General features: G+C 53.4%; 1 long non-coding RNA gene across 1 annotated transcript in view; it reads right to left on the bottom strand.

The window, feature by feature from the left end:
• LOC137209150 (uncharacterized) overlaps window positions 1-13,099 on the bottom strand; it is a 207,921-nt gene extending 194,822 nt beyond the window's left edge. The window contains exon 1 of the long non-coding RNA XR_010935921.1: window positions 12,990-13,099. This is a non-coding gene — a long non-coding RNA (uncharacterized lncRNA). The remainder of the gene's footprint in view (window positions 1-12,989) is intronic.
• Between the last annotated feature and the right edge of the window lie 10,065 nt (window positions 13,100-23,164).

The raw sequence follows: 23,164 nt of genomic DNA, 5'->3' as shown, positions 1-23,164 counted from the left end.
TGAAGGGAATCGATTTGTCTCTGACTGATTTCCCTGACGTCTAGTTTTCTTCTCCGCCCGGCTGTCAGCCCAGCCACTGTGTGCGGGGAAGCGGGGACGCGCCCTGGCCGCCGGCCCGCGCGCCCGCCCGCCACTCCCGCGCACACCGCAGCGCACCCACACCGACCCGCACGCTCACCCCACACGCCGCACAAGCACAGAGAAGCCCACGCCCCCCCGCAAAGCAGCCACCCGCCCAGAGAGACACGCCCACGGCCAGACAGACAGTTACACCCAGACAGACACACACACCACAGCACACACGTGCACTCCCACGCACACCCACACTGCAGCCACCCTCCTGGACAGACACACCCACAGACACACACACACACACACACATCTCCACACTCACGTTCCCCGGCACCACAGAAGCACTAGCACCCACACACCCACCACACGCACACACACACACACACACACACACACACGCTCCCACGCTCCCAGACGGCACAGCCATGCCCACACACCACACAGCCGGACAGCCGCGGGCTACGTTCCTACCGCACAGACCCACACGGACACCCCACAGTCACACCTCCGTGTGCTCCCACATCGGCCCCGCGCCCAGGCCTCCCGCAGAGCTGCTGTGAGCGATGCTGTCACCCTCCGCTGTAATGCTGGGAATCGGGTGGGAAAGTCTTGCAAGGAAGCCTACCCCAACGTGTTGGGTGTAGGGGGGCTGGGCGTGGACGGAGGAGGGGGTCGGGGGGCAGCTGTGGGCCAGCTGAGGGCATGCGGGGGACAGGTTTGCTGGAGAGCATCCTGGGTGAGGCACTAGACCCAGGCAGGGTCCCAGTGATTTGGGGTGGAGGGTGTCGAACCCTCAAGGTTACCAGGATCAGGCCGGGTTTTCCTGGTCACAAGCACCTTGATAGGGTCTCCCAGTCCTCCAAAGGACCCCGATTGGGACTTCCCTGATGGTCCCGTGCTAAAGAATCCACCTTACAATGCAGGGGACTCGGGTTCAATCCCTGGTCAGGGAGCTAAGATCCCACATGCCCCGGGGCAACTAAGCCCACGTGCCACAACTACTGAGCCCGCACCTCAGCTAGAGCCCGTGTGCCACAAACCACAGAGCACATGCACCCTGGGGCCTGCACATCACAACTAGAGAGAAGCCCGTGCGCCGCAACGAAAGATCCCACATGCCTCAACAAAGATCCTGTGTGCTGCAACTAAGACCTGACGCAGCCAAAAACAGATTAAGTAAATAAATGAATGATAAATTTTTTAAAATAGATATTTAAAAAAAAAAAGTTAAACGTCTATCAACTGGGACTTCCCTGGTGGTGCAGTGCTTGAGAATCCACCTGCCAATGCAGGGACACGGGTTCGAGCCCTGGTCTGGGAAGATCCCACATGCCGCAGAGCAACTAAGCCCATGCGCCACAACTACTGAGCCCACGTGCCACAGCTACTGAAGCCCGCGCGCCTAGAGCCCGTGCTCCACAACAAGAGAAGCCACCGGAACGAGAAGCCTGCGCACCACAATGGAGAGTAGCCCCCTCTTGTCTCAACTAGATAAAGCCCAATGCAGCCAAAAATTAAAAAATAAAATAAAATAAAATTATTTTTAAAAATCTATCTACAATATGATCCAGCCATTCCATTCCTACTCACCCATGAGGAAAGGAAATAACTGTCCATACAAAGACTTGTACACAAATGTTCATAGCAGTTTTATGTGTTAGCCCTAAACTGTAAACAACCCAATGTCCTCCATGGGGTGAATGGCTGAACAAATTCTAGTACATCCAGACTATGGAATACTACTTAGCAATGAAAAGAAATGAACTGCTGGGACTTCCCTGGCAGTCCAGTGGTTAAGACTGTGCACTTCCACGGCAGGGGGCCCGGGGCTGGATCCCTGGTGAGGGCACTAAGATCCCGCATGCCGCATGGCACGGACAAAAATATAAAAAATAATTAAAAAACAAAGGTTTTTTGATTGATTACCCAATTAATCAACAACGGCAGCAAACAGCAATAATAATACACACTGACGCTCTCTATGTTCACATTTTCACTTCCATGACTGTAAACACTTGATTGGATCCTGGAAATACCCACTGCGATTGGTATTGTTCCCATCTCACAGATGAGGAAACGAAGGTCTGGACTGGGAAAGGGACTCATCCAGGCGCCCGCATGGTTAGTGAATTTAGACCTCTGACTCAAACCCAGGTCTCCTGATTCCACAGCCAAAAATTCAGACCAAAGCAACCGTCTCCAGGTAATGACCCATCTGCCCTCGGAAACCCCACAAGGCCAGTCCATCCTGGCACCACTCTCCGCCTTGGGGAACGTGGAGGAAGCCCTCAGCATGGGTGCTGGCGAGGCGTGTGCGTGGAGAACGCGCGTATGGACGCACGTGCGTGTGTGTGATTGCCAAGGCAGAGGATGAGTGTGCAGAGGTGGGCGGGGCAGATGGGAGCAGGCTCTGCAGGCTGATGTTGGGGGAGGGTGTGTCCACGTAGGGTGCGTGTGACCGTGGGTGTGGGAAGCAATGTGTGTAGGGGACACGCTGCGGGAGTGATCAGGCGTGATTATGGGTTCGTGTGCGCTAGAGGTGCACGCAGGAGGGGCCTTTTGAGGGCGTGGGGCTGCGTGTACATGTGAGGGGGTGATAGGTGTGCCAGAGATGTCCCCATCGTTGTGTGGGAGAGTGTGAGGGTGCATGCCCACCGCGGTGTGTGCCCACCGGATGAAGGGGCTCCACTCCTGCACCCTGTGTGTTTCCTGGCCCCCTGCCCCTCCCCTGGGGCTTTATCTGTCCAGGCAACCCTGCTCTCAGCACAGACAGCAGATAATTGACAAATAGAACTCGTTCTTGGCTCTTGGAGGTCTGGTCAGAGATAAGAGGAGACGTGAGTACCAGCAGAGTGGGTGCTGAGGGTTCAAGGACCACCATCAGAGGCTTTGTCCTCCTCCCTCTTTGGCCAGTGATCCACACACCCACCACAGTAGCACATGACAGGCAAAGAGGCCCGGTGAACACCTGGAGGGTGGGGGCTGGGACAGGGGCGCCCACCAGGCCTGGCACTGAGCAGGGCTGAGCAATGTTTGCTGAGTGAATTAGCTCTCAGCTCAGCATCCACTCATTCCTTCCAACACCTGACCCAGCACCTACTAAGTGCCCAGCTAGGGCTGGATCCTGGAGCTGGGGAGGCCAAGGAGACCCAGGCCCTGCCTCGGGGACATCACAGTCTGCATGGCCGCTCCAGGCCAGCAAGACAAGCAGGGGACAGAAACGTTAACCCCAACGGTCTGGTCACATTAGGAGAAGCCTCAGAGCTCAGACCTGCAGTTATCGGGCCAGGTTCCGGAGGGAAGGCATGTTTGGGAATGAATGGACTTGGCCTGGCCGGGGGCAGCGCCGATGGGAAGGCCACCACCCACCACTGACTTCCTGTTATGGGCCAGATCCTGTGCCGCGGAGCCATTTAGAGTGATGGTCACTCCACTTGTCCAAAGCCTTGTGGGGTAAATACTGTTTTATCCAAGCTAAGGACCTTATCCGTAGGATTTGAGAGGAACGAGGGAGGTGGACAGATACGGTTTTAGAAAGGCCCAGCCCCTGCACTTCAGTGTGTAAGAGGAAGATGAACGATTGTCAGGCAAGAACGCCCAGCTGCCCCAGGCAGCTCCTAGCAAGGCTCCTCCCAGGCTGCCCCAGAACGTTCCCGGGACTGATCCTCAGGATGGTCAGGGCTTCCTGGGATGAGGGCAAGAAGGCCTGGTTGGGACAGGGGAGGTGAGGGGGATAGACAGGTGGAGGAGGGCAAACACACAGGCCCTTGCAGTTGGGGCTTGGAGTCCAGGGACCATTCAGGTCCACAGTTCTCCCTTCAAGGAGCAGTGATGGCCAGTTGGTGCTGGGGGTGGATGCCAACTCCATCCTGCCAGGCAGCCCTTCTGGGACATCCCCACCATCCTGGCCTGGCCCCAGTATAGCCTTCCTGTGGCCTCCTCAACGTGGCTCACTCCAGATGGGTAACTGGGAGAACTATCAAAGGCCAGGACCAAGGGAGAAGCTGAAGCCAGTGCGAGCGGGAAGCAGACTGGCTCCTGGTCGCATGGTGGGACTGGGATTGGACTTCAAGTGTCCTGATGCTCAGCCTGACCACATAGTGAGTGGCTGAGGCCGTCTGACATGGGATGAACGTCAAGTTTCCATCCTCCTCCTCTTTCTTTTGCTACTCCTCCTCCTGCCCCATGTTCCTCTCCTGTCCTGCCCCCAAGCCCTGCCTCCGCTTTCTCTTCCTCCTTTTCCTCTCCTTCTCTCTTCTACCTCATACCTTACCTTGCTTAAGAGAAGCAATGCGATGCCCTCTGGCTCCAGATTAGGAAATTTCTCTGGGTGACGGAGACCTCAGAGGTCTTACCCGTCATCTCTGATAGGTGGAGTAATCACACCCCCCCAAAATGTCCACATCCTAGTCTCCAGAACCTGGGAACACGTTGGTTACATGAAAAGGGGAATTAGGTTGCAGATGGAATTGAGGTTGCTGATCAGCTGACCTTGAGATGGGGAGATGTTCTAGGACTACCTGGGTGGGCCTGATGTAGTCACAAGGGTACACAGAATGGAAGAGGGAGGCAGAAGAGAGAGCCAGCAAGATGGCATCACTAGAGGGACACAGCCTGGTGTCACTGGCTTTGAAGATGGAGGAAGGGCCTTGAGTCAAGGAAAGCGGGCGGCCTCTAAAAGCTGGAAAAGGCAAAGAATTGGACTCTCCCCTAGAAGTCTCCAGAAGAAACGCAGTCCTTCTGACACCTTGATTTTAGCCCAATGAGACCCATTTTTGAGTTCTGACCTCCGTAACTATAAGTTAATAGATTTGTGTTCTTTGAAGCCATGACTCTTGTGGTCTTTTGTTACAGCAGCAATAAGAAACGAATACACGGTTCCATGTCTCCCAAAGCCCTCCAGTTGCATTCCTCCAGTGACAGGGAGCTCCCTCCAGTGTCAGCCAGCTCTGGCCGTTACCACATCCCTCCTCATGGGATCCGAGCTCTCCCCTGGGACTGCTTTCCAATTTGCCAGCTCAGTCCTTCTAGGCCCCCCAAACAAGCCACTCTTTGCCTTTATAATGTTTAAAAACAGTATTCATGGGATTAATCCCCCTCCATTCTTTCCTTCTCTTTGCCCGGCATCCCCAGAAAGCTTCTCTGATTGCCCCACCAGAAACTCCTCTCAAAGAAATCTTATTCCCTTTTCCTACATTTCTTCTGAATTCTGGGGGTCACTCACGCCCAGGCCAAAGTTCTCAGGAGCAGAGACTCAGCCTGCCTGCCAAGGAGGCACTGGGGTAGGATGGAGGTCATTGTCTCTGCTGGCTGTGTGATCTTAGTTAGACAAACCCATGCTCTCTCTGGACCTCTGATGTCCCATCTATAAAATGGGATGAAACCCCATGAGCTCCGTGGATGGCCACAGGGCAGAGTGAGTCTTACCTGCCCTGACTGCTTTGCCAACACAACTCTCAAGTGTTTGCCTCCTCTCCATATTTCTTGTCATTAATAAGAGAGGGGAGGAGAGGGGAAGAGAGGGGAGGGGAAAGAGAGAAGAGAGGAAAGGAAGGAGAGGGGAGCTGTAAGTCCCTACAGAAATTGTATTCGAATGTTTTATACTGTGCTCTGGCTCGGGCAGCACCTTAGTTAATGGTGTGTCAGATGATGGTACAAATTTATAGCTGAAGGTTTACATCACAGACAGCTGGAATGAATGACAATAAATTAATTTAAAGTGCTACCAAAGTGTTCCCCAATGTATATGTGCTTATGAGCTCTGGGCTGATAATTTATAAATGCATGCCTTTTATAATCCTGGTCTTAAGTCTTGAAAGCAGATAGTTAAAAAGCAGTCACATGACATCAATTATTTTTATTAATATCACGAGTGCGTGATTAGGGTGGCGGGAATGCTGGTCACCAGTACAGGTTTCTGCAGCCAACCTTCGCTTCCTTCCTCTGTCTTCTTGTCCTGAGGGGTTTGAACTTCACAGTCCCAGGTTCCATTCCAGCCCAAGATCCCCTCAGGTTGCCAGGGCCTGAGCCGGTGCCACCACTCCCTGTTCCCCTCTCCTGGGTGAGAATCTCACTTCACATCCATATGGGGTCCCTCTTCTAAGGAGTTATTATAACATCCACATGTTCCTCGGATAGGAGAGAGCAAACGTGTTTTATGTGCAGACAATCAACCCATTCACACAAACTCAAAGACAGAGAGAGACTCGCTGAGCCTCAGTTGCTCCACCTGTAAAACGGGTATCACCACATTGACCTCATACAACCAAACAGGGCCACTGGGAGAACTGATTAAGGCCAAAGTAGCACTCAATAATAAGTGTTGCTCTTAGGAGTCTCTCTGCTATTCTACAAAGGGAGGGGAAGTTCAAAGTGGTTTACACAACCCAGAACTTTGTGGTTGGTTGACCTGCTCAGATCTTGAGAAAATATAAGATGACCCTACCCTCCTGGAAGCCCATTCCAAGCCCTTCTTCTTTCTAAAGCCAATCCCACTGCATGTGCCCTGGGCCTCCAGCCCTGCCATTTTCTCGATAGATCCATCAATTATTCCGGTACAGGTGCACCTTTTCCTTTTCCTGTGTTATGTTAAAGATTGCCAAAATTCTTCTCCGCTCCTCCCAACAAGAAGAGATGGAGTCTATTGCCCCCTCCCACTTGACTCGAGGCTGGCCTGCGACTTGCTTTGACCTATAGAATGTGGTGGAAGTGACATTGGGTAATTTCCAAAACTGGGTCTTAAGGTATCTGCAGTTTCTTTGGAGCACGTGGCATACTCTTGGAAGCCAGCTGTTATGTTGTGAGAATCCCAACCAAGATGGAAAGGCCACACGGAGAAGAACCACGGTGTTCCCGTCGGCCAAACTCCCCGCCAACGGCCAGCTCCAGCCGCCAGCCATGTGATGGGCCATCTTCACATTCTAGTCAAACATACAGGTGACCGAAGCCCCATGTGAGCCAGCAGAGCCCAGTTATTCCAAGAATTACGAGAGATAATAAATGGTTGTTGTTTTAAAGTATTACGATTTGGGTGGTTTATTACACAGCAGTAGACAACCAGAACACCCCTCTCTACTGGCTGCCTTGCATCAGCGCTTAAACGAATCCAGGCTGCTCTCATCTAAAATCCTCCCTGGATCCCACATCTCTCACCAGCTCCAGCCTTGGCTCACCCGTCCCCACCAAACTGCAAAACGAGACAGAGACGCCACGCTACAAACGATCTCCCTGTCCGTCCCCACCATCCACCCCTCACCGCCAGCCAGCTCTCTGGCTTTTGCCCCTCCCACTCTTCCAAGGGGGTCACCTCGTAGGTCAGCAGGGGCTGGCCGTCCTTGAGTCCTGCCCTTTATCTCACTACCCTTGGGCAGCATGCTTGCTGGTGCCCGCTGCCGTGCCTTTCAACACTCGTCCCAAGGCTCCTCCAACCCTCCTTTGTCAGCACCTCTATTTCCCACACCGTTTCCTTCAGTCTCGCTTGGACACCTCTTGTCCTTCTCTTGAAATCCCGGTGTTCCTCGGGGCCCTGTCCTGAGCCCTTGGCCCTCCACATTCCTCACGCATTTGTGGGCACGCTCATCTGCTCCCTGCTCCTTGCCCGGGACTCTCAATTCTGCATGTCCAGCCGATTCCCTCTCCAGCCCACAATGTCCAGCTGCCTCCTGGACTTTTCCACTTGGACGTCTTTGACCTCAACAGTCCCCATGTTTACTCATCATCTCTACACCCCCTGCCCGCTCCTTACTTGCTCCCCTTCCAGGGACACGGTTGCCCAAGTCCCAAACCTGGGATCTAGTCTTAATTCATTCTGCCTCCTCCCCACATAAAATCAGTCACCAGATTCTGGCAGGTTTCCCCTAAGTTGATCTAAAAGCTCTGCTTCCCATTGCCCTTGGCCAGGTCACCACCACACTTCCCTGGAATACTTACACCCCCCCACCCACTGGCCTTTCTCCCTGTATTTATGCGCCAAATCCTTTCTCCACTCTGAAGTACAGAGACCCTGATTAAGACTTTGCAACTTAAAGTCTTTCAGTGGATCCCTTTTGTCTTTAGACTAAAAGCCAAACTCACTGATGCAAAATATGGGCCCTAGGACCACCTCTCCAGCCCTAAATCTGACCAGTCCCCACATTCACACTGGCCTCATTCCTCCAACATGCTGTGTACTCTGTGTGCTCACATATGTTCCTTCTGCCAGGCACACCCTTCCCTCCTCCATGGTCCAGCAAACACAGCCTCCTTCAGGCCTTCACTTCCCTGGGAAGCCTTGTCCACCCCATCATGCCCTTGCCCTGCCCTCCCCATCTCGCACCCTTTCTCTGTCTTTCTTTCTCCCAGCACTGATCTCCCTCGCTGTTAACCGCTTGGTGAGTTGCTTGTCTTCTCAGCTCAACAGTCAGCTCTGGAGCGGGCAGGAACCATTCGTTACAGCCTAGCACAACAGCTGGCACAGAGTAGCTACTCAGTAAGTAGCTGTGAATTAATGAATGATAACTGAGTCTTGGGAAAACGTCATCACCTTGTTTCCTCCAACCTCCAACAAAGCCTGGCTTTAACAGATTTGCAAAGTCCCCACCTTCAGCTTCCATTCACCCCCTCAGCTACTCAACACCCATTTATTGAGTGCCCAACGTATGCCCAGCCCTGGGATGGACAAATGAATATCAGATGCGTGAATTAACAAAACACTGCTGAAATAAAAAAGACCAAACTACCGATATACACAGCAACATGGATGCATCTCAAAAGCAATATACTAAATAAAGGAAGCCAGACGACACACTGGATAATTCCATTCATATGACATTCTAGAAAAGGCAAAACTATAGGGACAGAAAACAGATTGGGACTCCCAAGGCATGTGTCATAGAGAACGAGTGAGGCAGAAGCAGGGATGTCTTTTTATAACCAGTCTTAGAAGTCATTAGGCATCACTTCTGCCACGTTCTGTTCATCAGAAGCGAGTCACTAAAGCCAGAAGGGGAGGGGAATTAGAGTCCACCTTCCAATGGAAAGTGTCAAAGAATTTGCGGATGTGATTTGAAAGTATCACAGGTACCACCTGACCACAAGGCAATGCCGTGTCCACCAGGCATGGTGGCCACACGCCCCAGCATTCACAGTATCTGCAGGCAATGGGGTACCATGGACACCTGGATGACCCAAAGGCAGCTTTAAGAACATTATTATAATAACGTTAAAAGAGTATTTTGGCAGAAAAGAAAACCACCTCTGTTGCTAGTTATTCTCTGTGTTACCATCAGTCATTTCCCCTCTCATTACCTCAGTTTCCTGATCTATAAAATAGGCAAAGTTATATTCCCTACCAAGTAATGTTCTTGTGAGGACTAAATGAGGTGATTGCGTAAAGTGCTTAGAAAAACACAGGGCACATGGCAATTCCTAGTAACACTGTAGTCTTTCATGAGCTGGCAGAGGAGTAAATGAGAAGATCCATGGAAAGAGCTTAGAGCAGTGCCTGCCTGGCACATGAAAATACACCAGTTACATGTTATTGTTATTGTATTTATAATTATTTCTTGCTCTAGCCTCCTCAAGACCTCTGGGATAACGTGCAAACTCCCAGATGTCACTCCATGTCCTTTGCAAATACATTCCTGCCTATCTGTCTGCTCCTGCATAACCTTCCCCACACACATACCACAAACACCATCCCTGAACATGCCCCAAACTCACAACTTCCCCCTATGCAGCTCTTTCTCCTAAGATGCCCCTACACACCTCTTCCTGGTTAACTTCTACTCAACATGAACATTGGACAGGAGTCAAGGCTGTCCACTCCTAGCCATGACAGAGTAACTGGTCATCAGATTAACACTAGCACCAGCACCATAAAAAAAGAAAAAGAAATAGAAAAAGAAAACTGAAGAAACATAGAAACACCTATTTTCACATAGAGGCACAGGTCAGTGACTCCCAAGAGAAGGGAAACAGATGAGGTAAGCTCTATGATTGTCTCAGCTGTCTAACTGGACACACGTTCCAGGCTACTGAACGAAGAGAGAGAATCTAAGTAAAGCACAGCAATCTCACTGAGCCAATGAGACAGGCTGGAGAACAGGGAGGCTCAGCCTGTAGAGGAAGTCACGGGCAGAGTACCAGTGAAGAGGGAGCTAGGCAGAGAAAGTTCCAGAAATCTTCACAGAGGTCCTCTTGAGCCTTAGAATGAATTATAAACTGTGCCTGTCTAGGGGTGAGATGTGATGAGGCCAGACAAAGTCCAACTATCAGAGAAAAATTATTACCAGGGAACTGTGAGTTTAACTACTTGCAGAGCTCACACAGAGCTGAAAGACTTTGAGTTCCAACCAGCCGGAGCAGAGCAGAGAGGCCTCATTGATCAGCTTAATAAAGCTTAAAAATAAGCCTCAAAAGGAGAAGCTTGATGCACCAGTAAACTAACTAACTGCCAAAGCTATATCTTCAGTAATCTTTCAAGAAGACAACAAAATCCAAACACTCAGCAACGGAGCATCAAAATGCCCAACACCCAAACAAAAACTCCTAGACATGCAAGAAAGCACGAAAATGCAACCCACAGCTAGGAGAAAAATAATTCAGTAGAGACAGACACGGATGACAGAAATTATGGAATTAGCAGACAACATTAAAATAATTAGTATAAGACTATTCAAGGGTTTAAGAGAAAACATAGTGAAGAGATGGATGAGAACCGTAAAAAGAAACAAAGAGAACTTCTGCTAAAACATACAATTTATAAAATAAAAATTTCATAGGAAGGAATTAATAACAGATAAGATGCTGCAGACAAGTTGAAGCCAGGGCAGCAGAAATCACAAGGGAAATTAGAAAATATTTTGAACTGAATGAAAAAATAAAAACACAATATATTAATTGTTGTAGTATGCAGCTAAAAGACTGGCTGGAGGGACATGTATAGCTTTAAATGCTTGTATTAGATAAAATGAAAGTTTTTAAACATTTGTGCAGGAAAGAGTTAACAGAGTAAGCCTGAGACTTCTATCATTAGAAAGTCCTGCTTGGGCTTCCCTGGTGGCACAGTGGTTAGGAATCCGCCTGCCAATGCAGGGGACACGGGTTCGAGCCCTGGTCCAGGAAGATCCCACATGCCACGGAGCAACTAAGCCCGTGTGCCACAACTACTGAGCCTGCGCTCTAGAGCCCACGAGCTACAACTACTGAGCCCGTGTTCTGCAACTACTGAAGCCCACGCACCTAGAGCCCGTGCTCCGCGACAAGAGAAGCCACCTCAACGAGAAGCCCGTGCACCGCAACGAAGAGTAGCCCCAACTCGCCGCAACTAGAGAAAGCCCACGCACAGCAACAAAGACCCAAAGCAGCCAAACATTAATTAATTAATTAATTAATTTTTAAAAAATGCGAAGCGTGATACAAGGGGGAAAATAATTTGAAGAGAGAGCAAGCATTAGAACCAAACTCGGATATGGCAGAAATATTGGAATGATCAGACCAGGGGTTTAAAACACCTATGATTAGTATGCTAAGTCCTCTAATGGAAAAAGTAGGCCACATGGATGAACAGATGGGTAATACAAGTAGAGAGATGGAAATTCTAAAAAAGAAAAAGAAACGCTAGAAACCAAAAGCATTGATCCTGGATCTGCCGACCCAAAACATAACCTCACGCACTGAATCTCAGGTTGAGCCAGTGGGCATCACTTCCCAGGCCCAGAGCCCGTGGGGAGGAGGAGCCCATGGTAGGCCTGGGCAGGGCCGGGGCCGTGCCTGCCGCAACATCTAGGATTGAGCCACGGCTTCAGTGGGTCCAGGGCAGGCTCTGCAGCCAGCAAGGGCTGTGGGAAGCCGGTGAGGAGGCCAGAACTTCTCCACACTGTCAGGACCTGGAGGCCTGGTGTGGGTGGCCTTAGGCTGAAGAAGAGGGATGCTGGATGGGCCGTGGGCAGCTTGGACCAAGAGGAGGGCAGCTTAGTGTCTAAGCACAGATTGGGTAGACCTCCCTCACTTCCTAGCTGTGTCACTTTCCCATGTGGGCCTTATTGTCCTATCTGTCCCCCAAGTGGGGTGATCTTGCCAGTCAAGTAGGCATAAAAAATGCAAAAGCTGCAGAAGCTTTGACATCAACAAACCAGGGTTCTGGTCTCTGATCCACCAGTTCCAAGCGAGATGTCTTTGGACAATTATAAACTCTCTGAGCTGCACTTTCCTCATCTCTGCAGTGGGTATAATAGAACTATTACTAGGACACGACGCTATACCAAAATGTACAGCTGCAAGAAGTATCACATTCTGGATTTTTCTTTCAAGAAACTAAATTCTGACCACCTCACCTCCATCATTATCAGGCTGTTACCCTCGGCCTCAAGAAGAGGGAGGCCCCATGGTGCCCAGGAAGTAGGGCAGGGCCTTGGATCTCCACCCTGTCCTGGCCACTGCGGAGGCCCTCGTGCTCTGAGTTGTGTGTCCCTGACGTCCTCCTACTCCGCTGGGCATGAGGCTGGACTAGGTGCAGGACTGGCCTCCCAGAAATGCTGAGGCCTGGTCACACACCCGAGTCTGGGCCTGTTTTACCCACCTTCCTTCTCAGTCTGTCCCATCCTCCTTGGGGTCTTGTCCCTCGAAGGCCCTCCAGGCCACCTTACAGCATCTTGTCTGAGATGACAAGAGAGAGCTTTGGATCTGGAGCCATTCCTACCATAGCCCCCAAACCCCCGGGTAAAAGGACGCAAAGGCCTGGTCAGCAGGGGAATACCAGTATAATATCTATAAAAATCCTCCTGCGCAGAACCCCCTCAGATGGTGGGTAGCTAGGAAGTGGTCCATGAAGCTGTCTGTGTCAGATATCTTAGGCTGCTGTGAAGACAAATTAAACACACAGAAGGTGGCTGCCCAGTGCTGGCCCACAGAAGGGGCTTCCAATCCCCTGTACTCACATCCTTTGATCCTTGCAATCCCACAAAGCAGGCACTGCAGATGATGTAGGAGAGGCCCAGAGAGGGTAAGAGCCTTGGGGAAGGTTACACAGCAAAGCAGGGTGAGCACTTGTTCCCTGCCTGGAGGCCTCTATCACCAGGAGAGAGGGTGAGGCAGGCACATCCCCCAGGGTATCTGGTTGCCAGCCTTATAGGCAATGCCGGTCCTAATGCGAGTTAAAATTAGAACTAACTGGAGAAGTATTTTTATTACAGGGTTGAGCATGTGGACAGCAGAGGAGCCCAGCATCACAAGAGCAGCCACAGGGCTAGCAAGGAACAGCATCCCTCCTCTTGTGCAAGAGACTGTGTGCTGGCCAGAAACTGAGGACAGTGGAAGCGGCAGGGCAACAATGCCTTGGAAGCAAGCAGAGAGAGACTTTTCTTCTTGACCAAAATTCCAGAGAGTCAGGCTCTGAATATGAGCAAGGACATCTAGACTCTCACTCTGGGCCTTAGTGTACCCGTCTCGGAAGTGGGTACAATGGCCACAGGAGGGCTGTGAAACTCAAACACCCTTCTTTCCTGCCATTAAAGAACCTTTGCCAGAACAAGATTGCTATGGTCCGAATGCTTCCTCTGGAAATTCATAGGTTGAAATCCTAACCCCCAAGGTAATGGTATTAGGAGGTGGGACTTTGGGGAGGTGATTAAGTCCTGAGTGTGGAGCCCTCATGAGTGAGATTCGTGCCCTTATAAAAGAGACCCCAGAGAGCTCTCTTCTACCATGTGAGGACACAGTGAGAAGACAGCTGTCTATGAACCAGGAAGCAGGCTCTCAGCAGACACTGAATATGCCATCACCTTGATCTTAGACTTCCCAGCCTCCAGAACTGTGAAAAATAAATGTCTTGTTTATAAGCTACCCAGTCCATGGTATTCTACTGTAGCAGTCTGAATGGACCCACATAAAGGTGCTCCCACTCTCCACACTCTCCACCCAACAAACTTCAGGAGAAGGGGGAACAGTAAAGTTTCCTCAAGTACAGTTTCCCGACCTCCTCAGCTCCTCCAAGCTGTGGCGTATCCCCGGGGAAACCTAGTCCAGGTGGCGGAGGATCCTTCATCTCTAAGAATGCCTGTGACACTCACAGGGAGACACGTGTCAGGGGAACTCTTCACTTTACAGAAAAGGTGCTTCCTTCACAGAAAGAGATGGCCTTCGAGTCCCTGCATCAGGAGCTTCCCTCCCATGTCCTGGAGGTGGGGAGGCCGGAGTTGCGGCAGGGGAAGTGTACCCAGATGGCCCAGCTGCTGCCCTGTTCTGGGGGGACTTCTTTACTTGTAAGGTGAGGGGTTGGAGGGAGTTTTCTCAAGGACTCAGGTAGTGTCAGGAGGCTTGAAGCAAGAGGTTTAGGAAACCCAGGGGAAGAGGTCAGTGAGAAATGGAAACTGTGGTTCTCAGGTGGACCTGGATTGCCAACACTTCTCAGGGACACTGGGGCTTCTGGGAGGAGGAGGACACCCTATGTCACACCTGGCCGCTGGTGTGGGCTGGGGTTCAGGACCCCTTAAACCTCCAGTTCCTCCTCCCACAGGGCATGACAGCTGAAGCTGGGAGGAGGCCAGTGCGGGGAATCTGTCCTGGGCAGGAGTCTGGCACACCATCATGGTCTGGCCTCCATGATTCTTGCTCCTGGTTGCAGGGGGTGAGCGTGGGCAGGGGTGTGGGGTAGGGAGAACATCACCTTATTTTTCTGAAAAGGAAGGCAAAGCCCCCTTCAACAGCCCCACAGCCTCTACCTCTCCCCTGCAGTCTTCACCCACACTGATGCCTACATGATCCTTCTGGAACATGGTCTTCATCGTGGTGCTCCCTCACTCACCCACCTTCAGCAGTTCCCCACCACCTCTGCCAATTCCCCAGACCTGGCTGACAATTGAAACTTCCTGAGGCCCCTGTTAAGCAGACAGAGACCCCAGCCCCCTGCCTGACAGCCTTCAGAGTCCACCAGTCTCTCTCAGGGATTTCTCCAAGTTTCTCTCGTTTGATGGCCAAGCCAACTGATGCTCAGAGAGGCTAAACAACTTGCCAGAGGTCACACAGCAGGAGGACTTGAAATTCAAATCCAGCTCTGGTGACATGGCTAGAGCTCATGCCCTACCTACAGAGGGGCCACGATGCTAGGACGGAAGCTTCAGGAAGCTCTGTCTCTCAGCCTGGGCACTGTGTGTGTGGGGAAAGGCGGTAAGGAAGGAGGAGGTTGGAATGGGGAGCTCTGAAGGCAGCACGGTGTGGTGGGCAGAGTCTGGACCATGAATCCAGAGGCCTGGGGCCCGGCCACCTCTGCTGTGCCTCAGCTGCCTCCTGTGGGAAACGGATGATAAACTCCCGGCCCAGATGCACAGGTTCCCGAGGGAGTGTGAATACGCAGTAGGTGCTGCAGAGCCCAGCCCCGAGCTGGGGGCACAGCAGGTGTTTATTCCACACTTGTTGCCTTTGCACAGGATCCAGAGGCTCGGGGCTGTGCGTGCAGCCTTCGGGCCCGAATCCACCCCCCAGCTGCAGCCCACAGTGAGGCTTTGCAGGCCCAGTAAACAACCCCTCACCGCCCTCACCAAAAGGAAACTTTTTTTTAAAGCAACAGAAACCAACATCTCTGCAGGCTGCCTGTGTTGGTAACGGAAAAGGAGCTTCTGAGAGGAAAGGGCTACGGGGTTGGGGGCGGAGGCCAGGCAGAGGCAGCAGAGCTGAGGAGAGAACCAAGATCTGATAAGGAGCTCTGCTCTTCAGGGCCTAGGGGCTGGGGGGGAAGGGAGGCTGGGGTGCAGTGGGGGAGGGAGGCTCAGCCCCTCCTCAGCCCTGCAAGCAGGGAGCTGGGAGGTGGGGTCTGAGATGGCCTGGGGAGTGGCCCTCAGGCCACAGGACTGCAAAGCTCAGCCATTCTCCCCTCCCTTGGGGCAAAGCCCTTTCCCTGGATGCAGGAACCAACCAGAGGCTCAAGGGCTGGCGGTCCCTTAGTCTGGCTCTGTAGCCACTCGCCCATGGCCTTGGGCCAGTCTCTTGGACACCCAAGGGGTCTCAGTGTCCCCCTCCCCCAAAAGAAGGTACTGACTGTCTATAGCGACAGCATCAGGACATGGTGCCAGCCTGGGAATCAGGAGGCTCAGGGCCTGGGCTTGCTATTAGGCCCTGAGCAAGCAGCCCTAGCTAGGCTGATGGAGACTGTCCCAATTTAGCAATGAAAGTCTGCATCCCAGGAAACCCCTTGGTCCTAGGGAAGATGTTGGTCACCCTCTGCCCCTCTGGGCTGGGATTTCCTCTGCTGAGACTAGAGGACTTTCCCAGCTCCCTGCATAGCCCTCCCCATGACTGAGGACTGGGCCTGCCCTCTTAGACAGACTCACAGACTGACTGCAGAGACTGGATGTGAACCTGTGCCAGGGAACCCAGGCAGCTCCTGGGACAGGCAGGCAGAGTGAGCAGGTATCAGAACCCGAGGGCGAGCGCATCCAGGGAGGCTTGGTATGGCTTGGGCTTCACGGAGGAGCCATCCAAGCAGAGCAGAACAGGGAAGGGCTTTCCAGTGGGGGTGACAGCTTCCCCAAGGCTGAGCGGCCACACGGTGGACTAAGCATTGCGCAGCGCCCTGTACTGAGTGCTGGCCTAGGTGGTAGGGCCCCAGCAGGCCCTCAGGGGCCACACAGTTGAATTTCTAAACGTACGGCCTCCACTCTCTGAATTCCCCCGGCTGTATCCACCGCCCAATGATTTGCATAAAAGCAAACACATAAAAAAGAAAACCGGCAACAGACAACAAAAGTTTGTCTTTTTTTTTTTTTTTTTTCAGTGAAGAGGGGCTTTTCACAGAAATTAAAAGCACCCACCGGGGCTCTGGATGCGTATGCCCACGCCCCGCATGCTAACCTGACTCCCTGTGCAGCCCACCCAGCAGAGGCAGACCCCCCTAGGGAGACTGGAGGCTGAGTGGAGAGGGCCTGCCTCGAACACCCAAGGGTCCACCCACACCCCAGAGCACAGGGTGGCTCTACCTGGCCCGGCCCAGCTGCCAAACCCAACCCCTCAAAGCATCTCACCAACAGCTTTAGGGATAGCAGGGAAGTCACGAGCCCATCCTAGTTTCTTGTGCCCAAGAGCCCCCCGCCCCCGCACTTCCTAGCTGAGCTGCCCTGAACAAGTCACTTACCCTCTCTGAGCTTGAGTTACCTCATCTACTAGAGGAGGGCAATAAGACATGCCGAGGGTGGAGGAGGGAGGGCATCTGGTGCATGTGCCAAGCTCAGCGGGGAGAGGGCTTCCAGGAAGCCCAGCAAAGGCATCTCTGACCCTCTTCGGAAACCGCAACCGCCATCCCCCAGAAGGGCAGCGAGAGGCAGGAAGAACAGTGAGTCCCACTCTTACCTGCTAGTCTGAAAGCTTGGGCCCGGTCCTGTCCAGAACTCTCTGCTGGGAGGAGGGAAGGGCCGCGGGCCATGAGGGCAGAAGCGCTAGAAGTAAATGCTATCGCTGTTCCCGTGGCCGCCTCAGCTGGTCTGAGGCCTCAGTGGGGGCCAGGGCTGAATCTGCCCTTCCTCTCACCCCAAGCATTTGCTGAGCGCTTCTGACCTCTCACCCAGTCAAGTTACATGATTCTCCCCCCAACCCCCCAAACCACGCTGTGTGAGTTACATACCCCGTGGTTCCCTCTCAGTGACCCTGTCCCGAAGGCCTTGGTGCTCACGTTTCCTTAATCAGTCAGCTGAGGCTCCGAGAGGCAGGGACTTGCCCAGTACAAAGCAGAGCAACTTCGGAACCGAGCCTGACAAGAGCTCAAGGTACTTTCCACTGCAGGTGCAGGTCCCAAAGCAAAAGGCCCTGGCAGGAAAGGGGCCCTCGGGAGCCACCAAGCTTCCTGAGCAGAGGAGTGGCGTGATCAGGGGGCCAGTGGGAAGTTGGACTGAGGGCCCTGAGCCTGGAGCCAGCGAGACCAGCACGGAGGCTACAGTGAAGGTGCAGGCAACTGGGGGAGCCGAGGGAAGTGTGGGTGCGAGGGACGCTGGGAGGGCAGACCGCTGTGGCTCTCAGCCTCTGGGGACTCAGGGTTGGGAGGAGGAGGCACAGAGGGGGAGAGGGTGGGGTGGGGAGGACATCTAGAGTGTGCTCACAGCACTCCCCGCTCAGCACTGCCTTCCATCTTCCAGCTCGCCACGCAGTGGGCGCAGCAGGGTCATCACCTCACCTCCCAGGTCGGGAGCAGCCGGGGCTGGGTTCCCCCAGAGCCACTTGGCCAGTGCGGGGCTGTCCCCACTCCCTACCACACACCAGGCTCCTGCACCCACCTCTTTTTCCAGGCTGATTCCCCATGCCAGATTGATGAACAACGTAATAAAGGGGGCAATCACATTATTCCTGAATGCATTTTAATAAAAATCAAATAAAAGCAATTATGTGAATTTTCAAAAGGATCACCTCTGCTCCTTTCCCTGAGGTAGGAAACAGAATGAATTCAGGAAATCATTAAAATCAGAAACCCAAGCTGCTTGCCACCACCCCGCTGGCGGCTGTCACACAAAGGCAACAGGGAAACCCAGTCCCCTGCGGCAGAGCGGGTGCCTTTCTTTAGCTCTTTGAGTGGAAATTCCACCTATGGGTGAAGAAGGGTAATTAAGGGCCAGGAGAGATGCTTTGAATCCAGGCTGCCTTTGCCCCTCCAGTACAAACTTCCCAGCTTCAAAGGGGCCTCAGACTCCCCAAGGGAGAGCTCTCCAACCAGGCAGCTCAGGGGCCTGCGGGGAGGGCAGGCACAGGGCTCAGAGAGGGTCCCCAAACGAACACGCTCTCCCCTCTGTGAGGGACGTGCAGCTCTCAGCCCAGCTGGGGGCCAGAAAGAAGAGGTCCCACCCAGGGGCCTGTTCCCCAGCCCAGCATCCCCAAAGTGGGCATTTGCAAGGCCCTTCCCATCTGATCGGTCTTTCTAGCCCCTCAAACTGGTGTGCTCATTCGGGGCTGAGGAGGGTGAGGCACCCAAGTTCACCCAGCTGGTGCGGCAGCACCAAGACAGAGCTTGGTTCTCCGGAGGCCAGACCCCAGTCCTGTGGACCAGGCAGTCTGGACACAGTGCAGCCTGGCCTCGCAGGGCCACTTATAAGAACAAGCGCTGACCACGTGTCGGCCATCTCCTGGGCACTGGCCCGGGCCACCATCCCCAAACACCTGGAAGTGAGCGTGTTCCTCCTCTTGGTACAGGTTCAGGACTGTGCTCCAGCCAGGTGAAGCGGCCTGCCCACAACCCTGCAGCTAGAAGCGAGGAATCCAGGGTGTGCGCAGGGCCATCAAAGGCAGTTCCTGATTGCCAGGCTGCAGGGCATCCTCATCACAGGGAAGAGGCCTTCATGCAGGGCCTTCCGGGTTGCATTTGGGCGTTAGGGGGAGGAAAGGCAGGGATCTTCCCTTCCTCTGGCCTCCATATGCACACTGGGTAACCCACGTCCCCCTCCCACCTGAACAACAGGCTAAAGGAGCACCTAACCACCCCCAAGGTCATCTCCCTCAGCCACTGGGTCCTGGTTCTCAGATGGAGGCAAGCTGGAAGCCTGGCAGCCATAGGTCCCCTTTAGGGCAGACTGAGTTAAAGGAGCAAACAGGGCTGGGAGGCAGAGGGCCAGCACTGGTTGTGCGTGACCTTAGGCTACTGCCATCGCCTCTCTGCGTGTGCATGCGTGCGTGCGTGCATGTATGCACGTGTGTATTTGTGTGTGCACATGCATGCATGTGTGTGTGAGTGTTGGGGGGGGGCAGTGCCCGGTCCCCAGTTCAGACCTTTGGCCCTGTTCCACACTGTCCTGTCTGACTCAGCTCAGAGCTACCCTTAGTCCCTGCTGCTGCTAACAGTTATGGCGCCCTCCTACAGGACGCTCCGGGAAATGTCACTCAGAAAGTGTGGTTTCCAACAAGGGGAAAGCAGAGTGACTGGGAGGATTCTGGGCAGTCCCTCCCAAAACCAGGTTTCCCTGGGAAGTAGGGGTTTCTGGCAGGCCCTGTACCATCCAGCACCCAGGACTGGGAATTGAGCACAGAGCTTCTGGTCTCGTCCACCTGTCTCCACTGGTGCCCCTGTCTGGCCTCTGAACTTCAGGGGCTTCTAAAGGGAAGAGGAGACAGTGGCATCTGGCTTCTAGGGCTAGTGCATAGGGGAGAGCAGGACGGGTAGCTGGTGTGCAACCCCTCTGTCATTCCTGTCCTCTCAGGGGCCAGCTGCCCCCTACTCTGCTCTGCCCAGCTCCTCGGGTCTTGCACGCCGCAGGCACCCCATAAACGTGTGCGGTGTGATGCTCGGAGAGAAGACAGGCTTGTGCAGGAGGGGGAGCTGAAAACAGGAAAAGGAAGTGCCCCTGCTTGTTTCCTCGGGGCCTGTGGACTTGGGACTACGTGTATGCACACGTGTGTAAGCACATGTGTGAACGTATGTACTCCTGTGACCACACCCACCAGCTGACATACCCACTGGCTCGCACAATGTCTTGCACACACACATCAACACAGCAGATGGGTAAGCGGCGGCCCCAAGCCTCAGACAGTCTCCTCCCAGCCTTGCATTCAAATCCCCTGGCAAGACGGGCCTTGGAGCAAACTCGCTAGGACCTTGGAGGTCCAGGCCATGGGGTCCAACGGGGACATCCATCTGCTGTCCCCTTCACCCAGATTCTATCCTGGTCACTCTGGGAACATCTGCCCAGGGCTGACAGCGGCTATGCCTGGGATCTGGGGATAAAGGCTGCTCTTGGGAGCTACTAGAATATCTGCCCTGCGATAAGGGCTGACAGAGGGATGTCCAAGGACTCTGACAGGGTAGAGGAGGGCACATCCAACTCTGCTGGGGGCTGAGGGGATGGGGATCACAGGGAAGACCTCCCAGCAAATGGAACCTTGGAGTGGGACCTAGAAGGAGCTGGGTTTCCTGAGCAGACTAGGTGGGCAGGACATTCCAGGTGGAGGGAAAAGCTTATGCAGAGGCATAGTGGCATGCCTTGTTCAGGGAATGCCCAGCTGCCCCGGTACCTGCCCTGCTTCTGCTGGCCGGCTGCACCAGGAAGAAGTGTCCTTTTCAGAGCACTCTCGGGAGGGAGAGGGCAAAATGGGGCACCACGCTGCAAATAGACCAGAGCCAGGAGCCACTGCAGAAGGCAGCTCCTGAAGGAGAGACACATGGGTGTCAGTGGCCCCCAAAACTCCTCCTCTTTCCCTTTAAAGAAGTCACTTCCCCCGGGAATGCAGCATACGTATAATTCAATGTCTCAAAAGTGCACTTAGCCCAGGGATCCCACACCTGTGCTAAAACCGTGTGTCAAAGCGAGGAAGGGAGCAATGGATGAACGTCAGGTAGTGGTTCCCTCTGGGAAGTGAGGGGCTGGGAGGGGCAGATCCTCACTGGTGTCTGTCATGCTCTTAAGTGCAGGGGTCATGAGGGTTCATTTAATGTGCTTCATGGCTTACACATAGCCTTTTATATGTATGAAATATAACGTAATAAAAGTTTTCATTGTGTTTATGCCCAAGTTTCCAAGGCTGTTCCAAGGCCTGGATGGATGAGACGCCTCTGTGTGATCATGCTTGGCATCTTCACAGGCACCTTATCTCCGACTCTAGGGCGGTGTAGGGGCTGGACTCTTGTCCCAGCTCCACTGCGTGCACAGAAGATTCCAGTCATTTCCAGAGGTAGCTAGGAAGGTAGGAGATAAATGCCCAGCCAACTACCTCTGTGGACTTTGTCCTTCCCCTCCTCTCTGGGTTTCAGTGTCCTCTCTGTACAGTGAGGGACTCTGCCCAGCTTGTGTCCTGGGTTTGAATCCGGACGTCACCACTGCGACAGTTACATGGAGCAGTTTCCTTACTTGGAAAGTGGGACCATGACAAAGCTGCTGTGAGGAATGGACAGAATGATGCTTTAAGACACAGCTCCTGGCATGTAGTGACGACTCCATAAATATCGTTGTTTGTTTGTTTTTTGGGTTTTGTTTTGGGGGGGTTAGTCACCAGAATAAACAAAGACCCTCAGTGGAAACAAGGCGAGATCGGAGACTGGAAAACCTGTGCTCCGGGTCCGGACCCACCACTCACTGGCCCAGAAGCCTCTGGAGTCCTTTCACCCCGGGCCGCACTGTGTAAAATGGGAACCCCAGGGCCCCCTCGGAAGAGGAGAGAAGATGAGAAAGTTCTGGCAAAGGAGAGTGCATTGTGAACGCCAGGGTCAGTAACCAGAGCTCTAATCCCCAAGACCCCTCCCCAGAGGGGAAACCCCAGTCTGCCACGTTGGGGATGCGCCCGGGGCTTCACCCAGGCAGCCCTAATCTCAGGCCAGCCCAGCACCGGCTCCCCGCTCAGAGTTAGGGGCCTGGGCTGGATCAAAGGCGGAGGGAATTAGCATCACAGAGAGCCCGGGGGAGGGGAGGCCAGGATTAACTCACTCTCCTCTTCCTGCTGTTTTTCCAGCAGCTTGTGGAGTTGGGGGAAGGGTAACCATCCACCCCCAAGCCCCAACCGCACCCCCAGGCCAGTTCTCATGGGAGGAGCGGAGCGGGGGCAATGATATGGGCGGGACCTGCAGTAAAAGGGGGGATGCTCTGTGTACACATCTGGACCCATCGGTTTGAATGGACAAGAATGCAAATGCCTGGGCCGGAGGGACATCCTCAGAGGCTGGATGTGGGGCAAGGGGAATGCAGTGTGAGTTCACAGACCCCACTGTGTCATTTCAGGGGCATAAAAGTGTGTGTGTGTGTCTGAATCTACGATGGTGAACCACATGTGTGAATATCTATGTGAGTCTGGGTGACCAAGGTGTCAAACGTGTGGGCATATGGGCACATGTATGGACAGAGGAGCTGCCTGAGAACTCTGAAATGAGCAGAAAGGAAAAGTGTGAGGGGGGCTCGCATTGGAGTATTTCCCACAGGGAAACAGCTAGAAGGTGTCCAGACAACTATCTCGCAGGGCCTGCCTCTAAACTCCACGGGCTGTCTCCATCCCTCAGGCTTCACCTGTCCTACCAGGGAACCGCCTTGGGCTTAACCTTTCTGTGCCTCAGTTTCCTCGCTTGAAATGTAATTACAGTGTGTTTGTGAGGATTCAATTAGTTAATATAAGAGAAGCAGTTAAAACGGCCCTTGGCACACAATGAAGGCCCTCAGGGATTCGT

This window comes from Pseudorca crassidens, chromosome 16 (genome assembly GCF_039906515.1).
Source record: "Pseudorca crassidens isolate mPseCra1 chromosome 16, mPseCra1.hap1, whole genome shotgun sequence".
Taxonomy (NCBI): domain Eukaryota; kingdom Metazoa; phylum Chordata; class Mammalia; order Artiodactyla; family Delphinidae; genus Pseudorca; species Pseudorca crassidens.
This window is presented reverse-complemented; position numbering and strand designations above follow the sequence as displayed.